General features: G+C 43.6%; 1 protein-coding gene across 14 annotated transcripts in view; it reads right to left on the bottom strand.

Annotated features, from left to right (window-relative positions):
* The window catches only part of LOC127007301 (protein retinal degeneration B-like), a 93,827-nt gene extending 83,200 nt beyond the window's left edge, over positions 1-10,627 (bottom strand). For 10 of the 14 annotated variants that reach the window (XR_007760168.1, XM_050878095.1, XM_050878089.1 and 7 more), the window contains exon 1: positions 6,121-6,569. The gene's annotated coding sequence lies outside the window, so the exon portion shown is untranslated. Of the gene's footprint in view, positions 1-6,120; positions 6,570-10,510 lie in introns of those variants that run through there. The other 4 variants (XM_050878090.1, XM_050878097.1, XM_050878100.1 and 1 more) reach the window with 2 other exon arrangements.
* Positions 10,628-17,500: the final 6,873 nt, after the last annotated feature.

Genomic DNA, 17,500 nt, shown 5'->3' with positions numbered 1-17,500 from the left:
ACAGATAAAGACTGAAAAGAAAATCAAGCAAACCAGGGAGGCAATAAAAAAAGGAAGGAAAAAGGGGGGAAGGAAAGTAGAAATAAAGGAAAACTAGACAGGAAATTGAGGAAGGAGGGAATGACGAAAGGAAAGGAGGAAAAGAAGCAAGACAGGAAGGAAATTATGGAAGGGGGGACTGAAGGGAAAGAGGAAGGAAGGAAGAATGACAAGAAGATATACGGGAAAGAGGAAATGAAAGAGGAAAGTAACAGGAAGGATATAAGAGCGAAATGGATTAAAGGAAAGGAGGGAAGGAAGACAGGAAGGATGACAGGACGGGAAAAAGAGGAGGAGAAACTGAGGTAAAGGAGGAAAGAAAATAGAAAGAAAATGAAGGAGAGAAGGAAAAAGAAAAAAAAAAAAAAAGAAAGGAAGAAAGGAAAAGAGGAAGGAATGAGGGAAAAAAAATGATGAAAATGAGGAAAAATAAGGAAGAAAATAGAAAGAAAATAACGGAGGGAAGGAATGAAGACAAGGAAGAAAGAGCGGGCGAAAAAAATGAAGGAAAGAAAGGAAGGAAAGGAAGGAAATATGAGGGAAAAAAATGATGAAAAGGAGGAAAAATAAGGAAGAAAATAGAAAGAAAATAACGGAGGGAAGGAATGAAGACAAGAAAGAAAGAGCGAAAAAAATCAAGGAAAGAAAGGAAGGAAGGAAGGAAATATGAGGAATAAAATGAAGAAAAGGAGGAAAAATAAGGAAGAAAATAGAAAGGAAAATGAAGGAGGGAAAGAATGAAGACAAGAAAGAAAGAGCGAAAAAAATCAAGGAAAGAAAGGAAGGAAGGAAATATGAGGAATAAAATGAAGAAAAGGAGGAAAAATAAGGAAGAAAATAGAAAGAAAATGAAGGAGGGAAAGAATGAAGACAAGAAAGAAAGAGCGAAAAAAATCAAGGAAAGAAAGGAAGGAAGGAAGGAAATAAGACAGGGAGAAAAATGAAGAAAAGGAGAGAAAGGAAGAAAATAGAAAGAAAATGAAGGAAAAAATGAAGGAAAGGAAGGAAGGAAGGAAATAAGAGAAGGAGAAACTGAAGTAAAGGAGGAGAGAAAAGAAGATAGAAAGAACGAAAAAAATGAAGGAAGGAAAGGAGGGAAGGAAGGAAATAAGACAGGGAAAAAATTGAGGAAAATGAGAAAAGAGAAAATAGAGCATGGAGGAATAAGTATGGAGGGAAGAACATTATATGGCACTAACCCGCCTCCCTTTATCCATTTCCCTCTCCTCCCTTCCCTCCCTTCCCTTCCTTACCCTCCTCCACTTCCCCTACAACCTCACCCTGCTCCTCCACCTCCTCCCTTCCCACCCACATCCTCTATTCCACCGTCCCTCCACTCCCTTCCCTTCCCTTCCTTCCCCTCCCCTTCTCTTACCTCCCTTCCCTTACCTTCCCTTCCCTTCCCATACCTTCCCTACCCTCCCATTCCCTCCCCATGCATTCCTCTGCCTAGATCAAACAAATAACACACGTATCATAAAATTCTATATATACACTGCCAATCCAGGCCATGTTGAAAAGTGGAGGTTGTTGTTGCTGGTGGTGGTGGTGGTGGTGGTAGTGGTGGTGGTGGTGGTGGTGGTGGTAAAAGTGATAGTAACTGATGTTATTTCTGCTGCTCTCTCTGTTTTATCACTATTCATCCTGTTATTGTTTTCCTGCTTGTGTTTACAGTTTCTTGTTTTACTTTTCCCTTTTCTATTTTTTTTCTTTCTTTGTCTGTCCTTATTTTCCTTCCTCGCTTCTTCATTTTCCTGCTTACGTTGCACTAGATGGTAATTTTTGTGCAGGTGATAAGTTATGATCTCGGCAGGTATTTTGTGGGCTATAAACACACACACACACACACACACACACACACACACACACATACACACATACACACACTTAAGCGAGGGTATGTTTAAGTACTGTGATGCAATCCTGGCTGAGAAAGCATACACACACACACACACACACACACACACACACACACACACACAGACATATATTACCATCCAGTGACATCCTCTCTCTCTCTCTCTCTCTCTCTCTCTCTCTCTCTAAGCACTCTTCATCTCTTAACACATATCACTTTCACTCACTCACACTCACTCACTCTCACTCATCCACTTCCATCACCATCACACTTATATATAGCAACACATTCTGACACTTATCACAATCTCTCTCTCTCTCTCTCTCTCTCTCATCACCATCACCATCACACTTATATACAACAACACTTTCTGACAGTTATCACAAACACAATCTCTCTCTCTCTCTCTCCATTGTTTTCGGACGAGATGACTTCCGCCCTTATCTTCTTCATCTTCGTTGCCTGATCTCCTTTTTAACGTTCTGCCAAGGGGTCCGCCGCTACTCCACCGTCAGATTGGCCCTCGACACTTCTTTGATGGATTTCGCCTCGACGTCTTTTACTTCTGTTAATTAATAGGCCGGTACTCTTAAAAGGCTGTGAATACGCATGAGCGGCGGGTCTTGAAGGAGTCACCAATTAAGAGGGAAGGAAGGAAGGAAGGATTAGGGGCCGTATTACTTAACATTTCGTTGCCCAAGTAGACACATATTTGACAAGGCTTTCGTAGGAGTTTGGAGCATTTCCAGTAGTTTTCTGACCCTGGTGATAGTTTTGCCCTTCTTCTGTACCATGAACCTAAAGAAACACTCATTAGAACCCGATTGATCCCCTCTTTGACCTTTAGAAATACTGATGTGAGAAGCGAAAGTCTTATAATACCGACGACCTTAGACGCAGTCATCTCTCACATCCACTATTTCCAGACGCCGAAAAGGAGATCAATCGGGTTCTCGTGCGTCCTTTTTCACGGTCATGGTACAGAGGCTTGGTTAAACTACCACCAGGGTCATAAAACTGCCCATGGAAATGCCCACAACCCCTTCGAAAGCCTTGTTGAATGTGCGTGCCTGGGCGCTGATATGTGGAATTATGAATATGGGCTCAAGACCGTCCGGGTTGATCCACTCCCAACGACGCCTTTCCAGTAGCATACACCAGAGAGGTCTTGGAAGTACAGCTCGTCCGCTACTTCTTCCTTCACAGCTAACTAACTAAATACCGGGTGACGCCTTTCCAGTAGCATAAACCAGAGAGGTCTTGGAAGTACAGCTCGTCCGCCACTTCTTCCTTCACAGCTAACTAACTAGCCTAAATACCGGGTGACGCCTTTCCAGTAGCATAAACCAGAGAGGTCTTGGAAGTACAGCTCGTCCGCCACTTCTTCCTTCACAGCTAACTAACTAAATACCGGGTGATGAAAGGAAGGCTGACGGCTCTTAGTGTAATCAAGAGGGCAATTAGGCCTATATGGTAGATTTGGGTCACTGCCAAGAAGAGTGAAAGGAGAATAATGTCATAAAAAGAATAGTGGCTGTCTTTTCTTTTCCTTTCCTTTTTTTTTTCTCTCTCCTGGAAAGAAAACAGAATGGCCCTCGACGTTAATTATGGTCCTATTAGCGGAGTGATAATGTGCGAGGTAGTAGAAGAAAGAGGAAGAATAAGGTGATGATCATGAGGAGAAAATTGAATATTATCGTAACTAAAACAAAAATCAATCAAGTGGCCATATCTTTTAAGTTATGGAAAGAAAAAAAAAACAAAGGAAAAACGCTTTAAAAACAGCCTTCCCACGTATCCTTTAAAACTGCAACAGACTGGACCAAACTGAATATTATCGTAACTAAAACAAAAATTAATGAAGTGGCAATATCTCGTAAGTTATGGAGAGAAAAAACAAAAACAGAGACAAAACGCTTTAAAAACAGCCCTCTCACATATCCTTTAAAACTGCAACAGACTGGACCAAACTGAATATTATCGTAACTAAGACAAAAATTAATGAAGTAGCAATATTTCGCAAGTTATGGAAAGAAAAAACAAAAAAACAGACAAAACGCTTTAAAAACAGCCCTCTCACATATCCTTTAAAACTGCAACAGACTGGACCAAACTGAATATTATCGTAACTAAAACAAAAATCAATGAAGTGACAATATTTCGCAAGTTATGTGAAGAAAAAACAAAAAACAGAGACAAAACGCTTTAAAAACATCCCTCGCAGATATCCTTTAATTAATAGTAAGGGTAACATTTAAGTGATTCTACAGCCCAGCATCACTCTTTTAAGGTATTCCAGAGCACCTACAAGATGAACACTAGTGAAATAGACATAATGAAGCCCAGATAATAAGTTTAAGACAAGAACTGAACCTGTATCTTCCTTCCATATTAAAATTTAGTAGGAAATGTAGCCAGAGATTCTTAAAACTGCAACTGCGGCATCTATCACCATATCCACTAACTGTCCGCCTACTCTTCATTAACAAAGCATACGGTACCTCAACATCTATTTTAAACCTGTAAGCAGAGAGATATGTATTTCAAACGCCTTCAATGACAGCCTTCCCACATATCCTTTAAAACTGCAACTGCGGCATCTATCACCATGTCTACGAACTGGCCGCCTACTCTTTATCAGCAAAGCTTACGAACCCTCAATGTCTATTTTAAACCTGTAAGCAGAGTGATATGTTCTAAACGCCTTCAATGACAGCCCTCCCACATATCCTTTAAAACTGCAACCTTTATTACCATGTCTACGAACTGGCCGCCTACTCTTTCTCAGCAAAGCATACGAACCCTCAATGTCTATTTAAAACCTGTAAGCAGAGAGATATATGTATTCTAAACGCCTTCAGTGACATACCTCGCACATAGTCTTTAAGCCCCAGCACGGCGACACCTCTCACCTTATCAACGAGAAGGCTTTGTACTCTTCATCAACAAAGCATACGGTACCTCGACATCTAGTATATGCCTGTAAGCAGAGTGACAAGTACTTAACGCCTAAACAGACCTCACACATTCTTATTTAAAACGCCAACTGCAACATCTATTAGTATATTCACGGACAGGCTTCCTATTCTTCATTAACAAAGCATACGGTACCTCGACATCTATTATATGCCTGAAAGAAGAGTGACGAGTACTTAACGTTTACAGACCTCATACACTTATTTAAAACGCCAACTGCAACATCTATTCCTATATTCACGAACTGGCGGCTTCCTACTTGCCATTAAAACAAAGCATACGGGCCCTCAACATCTATATTAGTACCGTACGCGACGGGATATGTATTTTAAGCGCTTCAACAGACCCCACACACTCTTACTGAAACGCCACCTGCAACATATCTTACCATATCCACGAACTTGCTTTGTCCTCTTCATTAAAACAAAGCACAGGTACGGGTCCTCAACGTTTATTTCAATACTGCAAACAGATTGATCTATATCCAACATTATGACTTCTCCTCGTTAGCATAAACCAGCTTAAAACGTCAATCAACACTACGGTTTTTGTCATTCCTTCCACGCCCCGTCAACCCAACATACGGCTATAAACGGATTGATATACATTCCCTCGCTCGCATAAACCAACACTAAAACACTCTAAGACGTCTTTCCCATCCTTTTAACGCCCCATCAACCCAAACATACGGTCCATTCTAAGACGTCTTTCCCATCCCCTCAACGCCCCATCAACCCAAACATACGGTCCATCAGCTTCTAGTTCGAGTCTATAAACGGATTGGTCTACATTCATCACCTCGACTCATCTTCGCTCGCATAAACCAACACTAAAATACTCTAAGACGTCTTTCCCATCCTTTTAACGCCCCATCAACCCAAACATACGGTCCATCAGCTTCTAGTTCGAGGCTATAAACGGGTTGGTCTACATTCATCACCTCGACTCATCTTCGCTCGCATAAACCAACACTAAAATACTCTAAGACGTCTTTCCCATCCCCTCAACGCCCCATCAACCCAAACATACGGTCCATCAGCTTCTAGTTCGAGTCTATAAACGCGTTGGTCTACATTCATCACCTCGACTCATCTTCGCTCGCATAAACCAACGCTACAACCCACTACGACGTCTTTCCCATCTCTTCTACTCCCCGTCAGCCAAACATACGGCCCGTCACCACTAGTTCAAGGCTATAAACGGATTGATCTACGTCCCACACCTCGACATAACTCTCCTCTACCAACCTTAACGTCAGCAGAAGACCAGCCCGCAGGAGGTGAAGGCGGAGCGACACAAGAGGCGTAAGATGAGGCTGGAGAGTATTCCGCAGTGGGGGCGCGAGGGAGGCGAAAGGCGGCAGCAGCAGTGGCGTCGGCAGCGGTGGGTCAGGTCATAAGCTTGAAGGTGCTCCCTTTAGATACCTCGCCTTGCTTGTCACGGCCCCACCCAGCCAGTCACCCACTCCACGCACTCTCCCTCGGCTCCTTCAGGCTCCGCGCCCTCGCAGCTCGGCTCAGTATGGCGCCACACAGGCTGACATGCCCCCCACCCTTGCGCACTGCACGTCTGTCAGCGGCACCACACAAGAAGCAGCGGCTGGGAGCTACCTCGAGAATGCCTTCGCTCGCCTCGGTCCGCGCCGGCACACGCACGTTCTCTTCACACGGAGGTTGATGCCACACTGCCTGAGTCAAGTCAATCCCCCCCACTCCCGGACCCTTCCCTGGCACTTCCTACATTGCGACACCTGGAAACCTCTCCCCAACCTCATCCTCCCCGGGTAGATGCCGCTTACTTCAATACCTTTAATTAACGTCATCAGGTTCATATTCTTACCAAGATGAGCAAAAAATCGTAAAACATGAAAACAGAACACGAAAGAAACCTTATTTTTTAGACTCTTGTTAACGGTTCAGCATCTTAGCCCGAGAGAGACCGTCGTTCAGCCAATCAGCGGCCACACCTCTCCCTGCCGACCAATGAGAGGCGTTGCTGCCGTGACGTCATTGATCATAGCATGCGTCACCGTCTGCGTCACCGCTGAAGAAAGAGTGCTACCGCCAAAAGTTCGTGTGTTCGGCTCGTGGCGTCGCAAAAAATGGAAGAAAAAAGGGGAAATCTACCGAAAAAAACTTCCTGGGACAAACACGCACGAGGTTAAAAATAGCTGCGAAAATAACTGCTAACGATTGTGTGTGTGTGTGTGTGTGTTGTGAAAGGATAACGGTGGCGGAGGAGGAGGAGGAAAGGAGGAGAGAGGAGGAGGGAGTGAATGACTGAATAAAAAGAAAGGAATGAAGTGAAAGGAGCAACAATAAAAAACAATAAACAAACACTAAAAATGAAGATGAGGAGGAGGAGGAGAGAGGAGAAGGAGGGAGTGAATAACGGAATAAAAAGAAAGGAATAAGGAGGAAGGAGCAAACATTAAAAACAAAATCAGCAACAACAAAAAACAATCAAACAAACACTAAGACAACGATGAAAGACTAAAAATGACGATGATAAAAAGAAAATGTAAATAACACAGCTAATGACGAGGGTGAGGAACGAGGAAGAGGGCGAAAACAAGGACGAGGACGAGGAGGAGGAGGAGGAGGAGGAGGAGGACGAGGAGGAGGCGGAAAAGAGGGGGGGGAGGAGGAAGAGAAAAAAAAAACGTTAAACTAGTGTGGTTAATAGACGTGAACTCGAGCGTGAAGGTGACCGAATTAGATGTAATGGTTATACGAAGAATTGGGTCTGACTTAAAGCAATGGGTCTGACTTAAAGCAATGGGTCTGACTTAAAGCAATGGGTCTGACTTAAAGCAATGGGTCTGACTTAAAGCAATGGGTCTGACTTAAAGCAATGGGTCTGACTTACAGCAATGGGTCTGACTTAAAGCAATGGGTCTGACTAGAAGCAATGGGTCTGACTTAAAGCAATGGGTCTGACTTAAAGCAATGGGTCTGACTTTAAGCAATGGGTCTGACTTAAAGCAATGGGTCTGACTTAAAGCAATGGGTCTGACTTAAAGCAATGGGTCTGACTTAAAGCAATGGGTCTGACTTAAAGCAATGGGTCTGACTTAAAGCAATGGGTCTGACTTAAAGCAATGGGTCTGACTTAAAGCAATGGGTCTGACTTAAAGCAATGGGTCTGACTTAAAGCAATGGGTCTGACTTAAAGCAATGGGTCTGACTTAAAACAATGGGTCTGACTTAAAGCAATGGGTCTGACTTAAAGCAATGGGTCTGACTTAAAGCAATGGGTCTGACTTAAAGCAATGGGTCTGACTTAAAACAATGGGTCTGACTTAAAGCAATGGGTCTGACTTAAAGCAATGGGTCTGACTTAAAGCAATGGGTCTGACTTAAAGCAATGGGTCTGACTTAAAGCAATGGGTCTGACTTAAAGCAATGGGTCTGACTTAAAGCAATGGGTCTGACTTAAAGCAATGGGTCTGACTTAAAGCAATGGGTCTGACTTAAAGCAATGGGTCTGACTTAAAGCAATGGGTCTGACTTAAAGCAATGGGTCTGACTTAAAGCAATGGGTCTGACTTAAAGCAATGGGTCTGACTTAAAGCAATGGGTCTGACTCAAAGCAATGGGTCTGACTTAAAGCAATGGGTCTGACTTAAAGCAATGGGTCTGACTTAAAGCAATGGGTCTGACTCAAAGCAATGGGTCTGACTTAAAGCAATGGGTCTGACTTAAAGCAATGGGTCTGACTCAAAGCAATGGGTCTGACTCAAAGCAATGGGTCTGACTTAAAGCAATGGGTCTGACTTAAAGCAATGGGTCTGACTCAAAGCAATGGGTCTGACTTAAAGCAATGGGTCTGACTTAAAGCAATGGGTCTGACTTAAAACAATGGGTCTGACTTAAAGCAATGGGTCTGACTTAAAGCAATGGGTCTGACTTAAAGCAATGGGTCTGACTTAAAGCAATGGGTCTGACTTAAAGCAATGGGTCTGACTTAAAGCAATGGGTCTGACTCAAAGCAATGGGTCTGACTCAAAGCAATGGGTCTGACTTAAAGTGATGGGTCTGACTCAAAGCAATGGGTCTGACTCAAAGCAATGGGTCTGACTTAAAGTGATGGGTCTGACTCAAAGCAATGGGTCTGACTCAAAGCAATGGGTCTGACTTAAAGTGATGGGTCTGACTCAAAGCAATGGGTCTGACTCAAAGCAATGGGTCTGACTCAAAGCAATGGGTCTGACTCAAAGCAATGGGTCTGACTCAAAGCAATGGGTCTGACTCAAAGCAATGGGTCTGACTTAAAGTGATGGGTCTGACTTAAAGCGATGGGTCTGACTCAAAGCAATGGGTCTGACTTAAAACAATGGGTGTGATCCTTAAGATGAGGAGGAGGAGGAGAGGAAGAAAATGATGAAGAAGAGGACTCGTAGCAATGTGTGTCACTCTTAATTAAGCGGAGGAGGAGGAGGAGGAACATGATAAAGAAGAATAAGAAAAATGAAAAAGAATATAGGACTCATAGCGATGGAACTGACTTTGATGATGATGACAGGAAAAATAACATAGAACAAGAACAACAACAATAAAAAGAAGAGCAAGAACAAAAGGAATAAAACAAGAAGAAGAATGCGAAAACGAACAATAATAAAAACAAGAAATAAACGGTGGGAAAAACAGAAGAATCGAGGTACAGCGCACACAATAGCAGGAGTGTGACGTCAAGGAAGCGGATGCCGAGCCCCGGAAGACGCAGCATCCCGCACACACGCACACACACACACACACACAGGGGCCATGTAAACAATAGCCAGCTGTCCATGTGCGTTTAGGGTGTGTGTGCGTGAAGGCGGAAAGAGGTTTAAGTGTGTGTAGGGGGAGGGGGATCGTGTCTCAGTTCTGGGTACCGCCAAGGCTAACGTATCATATTCACTAAGTCGCCACTTCTTCGCTAATAGATAACGATATAGCAGATGCAGGCGGCGGTTGGTTTAGGCAGACAGCTGTTCTTTGTGCTTATTTAGTCTTTTCTGTTATGTCTATAGCGCTGGGAGGCTGTCTTGAGGGGCCTGTTGAGCGATCATGCCCCAACCCGTTAGTGGAGCAGACGGATTTTATTTATAGTGTCTGCCGTGATATATGACTCTTTCTATCTATTTATCTAGAGTTTATTGCTTGTTTAACGTCATTATTATCTACTATTTATCTACTATTATTTGGTCTTTATTGCTTGCTTACTCTCATTGATATTTAGCTGTTATCTATCATTATCTAGTGTTTACTGCTTGATTAGTCATTATCATCTAGTAATTATATATATTATCTTGTGTCTGCTGCTTACTTACTGTCATTGTTATTATTATTATTATTATTATTATTATTATTATTATTATTATTATTATTATTATTATTATTTAGTGTTTACGTGAGGGAAAGACTTTTAATTAAGACGAAACTGGGACGGGACGCAATAGGTAGAAAGGTGAAGAAAGTTGGTATACTGGAAAAAGAAGAACAAGAACAAGAACAAGAAGAACAAGAAAAACAAGAAGAAAAAGGAAAAAGAAAAAAGAACAACAACAACAAAGGATAACACACTGATAGGATGAGAAGGAGGAGAAGAAGAAGAAGATTGAACAAGAGAGAGAACAAAAGAGGAGTAACTAACCTTATATGTCTGGGAGTCCTGCGTGCTGGCCCTGACCCACACGTCCTAGAGACCCCCCCCAAGGCCGTCAGCCAGCTGGTGGTATTCCCCGGCCCGCCCGCCCCGCCACCACCGCTCCTAGAATGAAGAACAGTCACGATTAGATATAACTTGGGGCATTCTTTCGTGGCGTATTTTCTCAGGCGATCCTCAGTTCTCTTGATGGGAGTAACGTGTTAAGGGCTGGTCTACTTTCATTACCGCAATAAAAAACTTACTCTCGCACAACAGGTTCAGAGGCTAGGTTATCTTGGGTTATTCATAATCTGCGTATGTAATTCACCATGGTTTGATCACGCTAGACTCGCGATCGCCAGCCAATGTCAGTACCCTCCCCGAGTGATCCTGGAGCTCGCAAGGGACGGTTCTCTGGGTACGGCAAAGACCTCACACCCAAGGCTGTCTATGAACCTTGCTCACAACCACACACAAGTCCGGGAGGCGGAACACAACCCCCGACGGACACCCGGTACCCATTCACTGCAGGGTGGAGACCGGTGGACAGGGGCATGGATTAAAGGAGACTGCCCATCCGTCTCCACTCTCCACTCCGCCGGGGGAATCGAACCTGGGATCTCTCAGTTCTAAGGTGTGTGTGTATGTGTGTGTGTGTGTGTGAACAAATCAACACAATACTCATGTAATAGGGCAAAGTGTGTTTATTAAAGGGTAAAAGATCAGTGAACGAGAAGCTTGAGTAATGCAAAAAAAAAATAGAACGAAAAGAAAAACGACACACTGACACGCAGAAATAATAGGAGAAAGCCAGACAGTGTAAAATATAAAAATAACAAACTGAAATATTATGGCAAAACAACAATTCCATAACACATTTAAGCACATAATAGTAAACTAATTAACACGTGGGCGAGGTGGACAACAGAGCATGGATGAAAAATAATGGGACAATGAATGCTGAGCGAAAAGGTTTAACGATTGGCGAAAAAATAGGAAAAAAAGGAAAGGTCACCCAACGCACACACACACACACAAAAAAAAAAAAAATGCAGTGTTGTTCATTGTAAAGGTGGCATAACGTGTTTATTAAGGAGAGAGAGAGAGAGAGAGAGAGAGAGAGAGAGAGAGAGAGAGAGAGAGAGAGAAGGAAAGAGAGAAAGAAGAAAGAAGGAGGGAAGGAAGGGAGGAAAGAAAGAAAGATAGAAGGAAAGAAAGACAGAAGGGAGGAAGGAAGGGAGGAAAGAAAGAAAGAAAGAAAAGAGAGAAGCGAAAGAAATACACCATACAGAGATAAACAAACCGATAAAAAGGGATAAATTAAGAAGAAAAAAAAGATATACACAAAACAGCTGGACAGAGAGAGAGAGAGAGAGAGAGAGAGAGAGAGAGAGAGAGAGAGAGAGAGAGAGAGAGACTAATGTGACATGGGGGACAGGGCAGGAGAAAGTGGTCTGATGGGGTGCTGCTGTAATCACTTCTCGAGGGCAGGAAGGAAAAGTGAAGCGAAGAGTGTCTGTGAGGGACGGATAGAGAACAGCGTGAGGGAGGACCGTTTGTGTGTGTGTGCGTGTGAGAGAGAGAGAGAGAGAAGGGGTGGTAGTGGAACGAGTTAAAGGCTTAGCTCATGACGCAGTGTTGCAAATATTTCTTCTTAAGTAACACTCGCTCGTGTGTGTGTGTGTGTGTGTGTGTAAGTAAGTAAGTAAAGTTTTATTGCTAACATATTTGGTACAAAGGTTTACAAACATTCAACTTTAAATACAACAGCTAGTGTGTGTGTGTGTGTGTGTGTGTGTGTGTGTGTTGCAAGGCGTGTGTGTAGGTTAGAATAAGGACAATCAATATACAAAATCTACATCTGTATTACTACTACTACTACTACTACTACTACTACTACTACTACCTATTTCAACTCCACACACGTCTGGCTCAAGGGCATCTGTTTCTACCTGGGTCTCGTTGCTACACTGGGTTGGGGTCTGGCTTAATCTAGGTAAGACTAACCAAACTGTAGATTCAGCGCTGTCTAATTCCCGGACGAGACAATAAACATAGGTAAACTAACATGTGATAATGATACAAGCCTTAATATGAACACTTCAAATATGTGTCTAACGTGTGTGTGTGTGTGTGTGTGTGTGTGTGTGTGTGTAGGCCCAGAAATGTTTAAAAATATCGCACTCACTTTCAGAAGGCGTGTGCAAGTATTAGGATTTTCGGGGGGAGGAGAGGAGGGGGGGGGGGGGCAAACGCAAATTCTACCCTCTCCCTTTCCTCCTCCTCCTCCTCATTTGATACGTAGATGGAATATAAGCAACGAATTGAGATAAATGCGTGTACAAGTATTAGGATTTTCAGGGGGAGGAGAGGGAGGCGCAAACTCAAATTCTACCCCCTCCTTTTCCTCCTCCTCCTCCTCATCTGATACGTAGATGGAATATAAGCAACGAACAGAGATAAATGCGGGAGAGTTGACCCTGGTTGTTACTCTTTATCAGTTTCAAAACAAGTAAACTAAGTAGTGACAGCTGTTCCTTTCCTCCACCATATAAATGGGAATGGGCACGTAAGCCTGTACGTAAACAGTGTACAAAAAAAAAAACTCCTCCGCTGCCTCCATGACGGTAAAATAAGGAATAATGGCAGAGCGAGGTGTCACCATCATCATCTTGGCTCGTGTGACGGGCTCCACATGACGATAAGGCTGCAGGAACGACACGGCGGCAGCACCAGCAGCAGGAATGGGGCAATAGTATAGTAGCAGAAGCAGCAGCAAGAGAGCAGCAGCACCAGCAGGAACAGCAGTACTAGGTCACCATCACCAGCAGCAGCAGAAACAACGAAGCAACAGCAGCAGCAGAACAATGGAAAGCAGCAGCAGTAGCAAAAGCAGAAACAGCAGCACCGGGACGGCAGCATCAACAGCAATGTTGGAAGCTGAGTTTGGGGTTCCATTGATCCGCGATCAACAGGCGAGAGAGAGAGAGAGAGGAGAGAGGAGAGGAGAGGAGAGGGGAGAGAGAGAGAGAGAGAGAGAGAGAGAGAGAGAGAGAGAGAGAGAGAGAGAGAGAGAGAGAGAGAGAGAGAGAGAGAGAGAGAGAGCACTTATCTCTTACACTCACATAACTTGTTTAGGTGTTTAAAAACGGCTGCAAAACACGGTCCGATCAAAATACCAAAGTGTGACGATATCTTGGCTGACCCGGCACTGTTGATGTTGTTGTTGATGATGATGATGATGATGTTATTCCTACTGGTGCTGTTGACGATACTATTGCTGCTGCTGTTGCTACCACTACTACTACTACTACTACTACTGGTGTGGCGGGAGCAATAACAGTGGCTCCCAACAGGTGGGTGGATCATGACCTTCTGTATAGGTCTGTGGGTCAAGGTCACCAGATACGTGGATGGCATGGTAATAAGACCCGAAGAGATAAACAAAACAAAAATAAAAAGCGACCTCTCATCAACATATTGGATACTGGGAGTTGTTTACGTTTCAACAATCAACTTTCTCACCCACGTTCACTACGCCTGGAAAGTACTATAAACACTTGTCGCTTTGGCTGTTCGATTAGTCTGTGTCCTCGTATAGAAAATCACTTGCTCGTATCATCCCGGGAACGTTTTTATCATTGCTGTGAGAGGGACAAGCTGGAGGCGGTGCTCTGACCTCGCAGTATAGTAAGACTCACCTTAAACCGGTAGCTGCGGGGATCATGTTTCTTAATTAAAGGCCCCTCTAAGCGAATTAATGAGAAAAAATCATCACTCACACACACCATTCCTTAATAAATATCAACGCATTTGTGATCAGTTTATGCATCATCTATTTTGGGGGGTCTTTATCATGACAAATATTGGCCCGTCGCTGCTACACGGTAAAGCCACAAATTTGGCCCGTCGCTGCTAACGGGTTAAAGTGCGGCTGTGTCGGTGACCTATGAGGAACAAGCGAGAGTACAGTGTTGCCAAGTCAGGGCGTTCTCATACGCTTCTACCCATTCACATCAAACATTCCCAAAGGCCGAAAAGGAGTCCAATCGCTTTCTAATGCGTGGTTTTGTAGGTTCACGGCACAAAAGAATGATCGAACTACCAGAAGGGTCATAACAGTATCTCTGCGAATGCCCAAGACTCCTGCGAAACCCTTCTCAAATGTGTGCGTTGGTGGTTTTCTAGGTTCACGGCACAAAAGAATGATCGAACTACCAGAAGGGTCATAACACTATCTCTACGAATGCCCAAGACTCCTGCGAAACCCTTGTCAAATGTGTGCGCTTGGGGGTTTTGTAGGTTCACGGCACAAAAGAATGATCAGACTACCAGAAGGGTCATAACACTATCCCTGGAAATGCCTAAGACTTGTACGAACGCCTTGTCAAATGTGTGCGCTTGGGGGTTTTGTAGGTTCACGGCACAACAAAATGATCAACCTACCAGAAGGGTCATAACACTATCCCTGGAAATGCCTAAGACTCGTCCGAAACCCTTGTCAAATGTGTGCGCTTGGGCTCCGAAACGTTTGCTAATATGGCCTCCAGTCTCACCATCAGAATCTCCATGGAAACCAGTATGCTCAGACGGTTTCGGTTCTCACAACAAATATATCCAGAGACCACAAAAGACACAGTCGGTTTCTCTTGAGTGTTGGTGTTTTTTTACATTGATGGCGCAGAAGAGGCTTTGTCAAACTATCACTAGGCTCATCAAAACTACCCATGGAACTATGAACACAGCATCTATACGAAAGCCTTATTTACTGTGGGTGTGTAAATCCCGAGATGGCTGGGAATATTACACTCACACTTTCAGAACGTGAGTATAAGTAATAGAATTCTCAGGGAACCAAACGCAGACTCTAACATCCTCCTCCTCCTTATCATCATCACCTTCATCACCACCGCCTTCACATAACTACACAACTAAATCTAAATTCATTCACTTCGCATGTCCAGAATCATCACTCCGGAAGCCAGTGTGTCAGTCAGTCAGTCAGTCAGTCAGTGGCAGGTACATTACAGTAAGTTAGCCAGTCAGCCAGTCAGTCAGTCAGTCAGTAGGCACAATCAGCCAGCCAGTAAGTCAGTCAGTCAATCAGTCAGTAAGGTCAGTCAATTAGAACGGTCAGTCTGCCAGTCAGTCAGTATGGTCAGTCAATCAGAACGGTCAGTCAGCCAGTCAGTCAGTCAGATAGCCAGTCAGTCAGCCACTCAGCTAGTCAATCAGTAAGGTCAGTCAGCCACTCAGCTAGTCAATCAGTAAAGTCAGTCAGTCAGCCAGCCAGTAAGTGAAATCAGTCAGTCAATACAGTCAATCGATCCGCCAATCGGTCAGTAAGGTCAGTCAGTCAACACAGTCAGTCAGCCAGTCAGCCAGTAAGATCAGTCAGAAAAATCAGTCATTCAGTAAAGTCATCCAGTCAGTAAAATCCTCCAGTCAACCAGTCAGTAAAATCAGTCATTCAGTAAAGTCAGCCAGTCAGTAAAATCCTCCAGTCAACCAGTCAGTAAAATCAGTCATTCAGTAAAGTCATCCAGTCAGTAAAATCCTCCAGTCAACCAGTCAGTAAAATCAGTCATTCAGTAAAGTCATCCAGTCAGTAAAATCCTCCAGTCAACCAGTCAGTAAAATCAGTCATTCAGTAAAGTCATCCAGTCAGTAAAATCCTCCAGTCAACCAGTCAGTAAAATCAGTCATTCAGTAAAGTCATCCAGTCAGTAAAATCCTCCAGTCAACCAGTCAGTAAAATCAGTCATTCAGTAAAGTCATCCAGTCAGTAAAATCCTCCAGTCAACCAGTCAGTAAAATCAGTCATTCAGTAAAGTCAGCCAGTCAGTAAACCTCCAGTAAAGTCAGTCAGTCAGTAAAATGTAAAATCAGTTCATGAGTCAAGTCAGTGATCGGCCTGGAGTGGCGGGCCGTCGTGTGAGGATGGCCGCCGCGAGGGGTTCCTAAGAAGGGCGGGGGCGTAATCCGTATCGAGGGGCGCCGTCTGGACAGCTGCCGGGCCCTGGGGAGGAGCCTTCGAGGGGAGGACGAGGGCGCCAAAGATACATGTCCTTCCTACGAATCCTTCTTATAAATATTTCCTATGACTCCATCCTACAAGTCTTACATATATCTTTTTTCTTTAACTCCTTCTTTATATATGCCTTTCCTACGAGTCCTTACAAGTATTTCCTATGACTCCATCCTACAAGTCTTACATATATATTTTTTCCTTTAACTCCTCCTTACAAGTCTACCCAATAATTCTTTCCTTTAAAACAAGTTCCTACACGTCTTCTGTATTATACTTTCCTATAACTATGTCTTTCCTACGTTTTCCTTATATATATTTTTTCCCCTGTAACTCTTCCCTTTAAGTCTTTAGTAAAATTATTTCCTGTAACTATTCCCTACATATCTTCTTTAAATGCTTTCCTATAACTCTTTCTTACAGGTCTTCTTCATAAAGCTTTCCTGCACGTCTCTCTAATATTTTTTTTCATAATTCTTACCTTTATTTCATCCCTACAAGATTCCCATATAATTCTTTCATATTGCTCTCTCTTTTCTGCACATCTTCCTCAAAATTCTATCCTACAACGTCTTTCCTATAATTTTTTTCCGTTAACTCTTCCTTCTAATTCTTTCCTATTACTCTTTCTTACAGCTTTCCCTTCTAGTTCACTCCTACTCCTCTCCCCTACAAGTCCCACTAATAAGTCTCTCCTACGCTTCTTTCCTAAACTGTACACGGGGGCTCCAGAGTTACGCCTTCCACCCTAGCACGTCACACCCTGCCAGCTTGTGTCATCCTGGTGTCATCCATCCACCCAGACAGCCGGCAAATCTAGCTAGTTCTCACTCAGTAAGTTAATCAATCACTCAGTCAACCAGTCAGCCAGTCAGTAAGCCACCTAGTCAGTCAGTCAACCAGTCAGTCAGTCAGTAAGCCACCTAGTCAGTCAGTCAACCAGTCAGCCAGTCAGTAAGCCACCTAGT

This window comes from Eriocheir sinensis, chromosome 35 (genome assembly GCF_024679095.1).
Source record: "Eriocheir sinensis breed Jianghai 21 chromosome 35, ASM2467909v1, whole genome shotgun sequence".
NCBI lineage: Eukaryota > Metazoa > Arthropoda > Malacostraca > Decapoda > Varunidae > Eriocheir > Eriocheir sinensis.
Note: the sequence above shows the minus strand (reverse complement) of the source record. Positions and strands in the feature narration are given on the sequence as shown.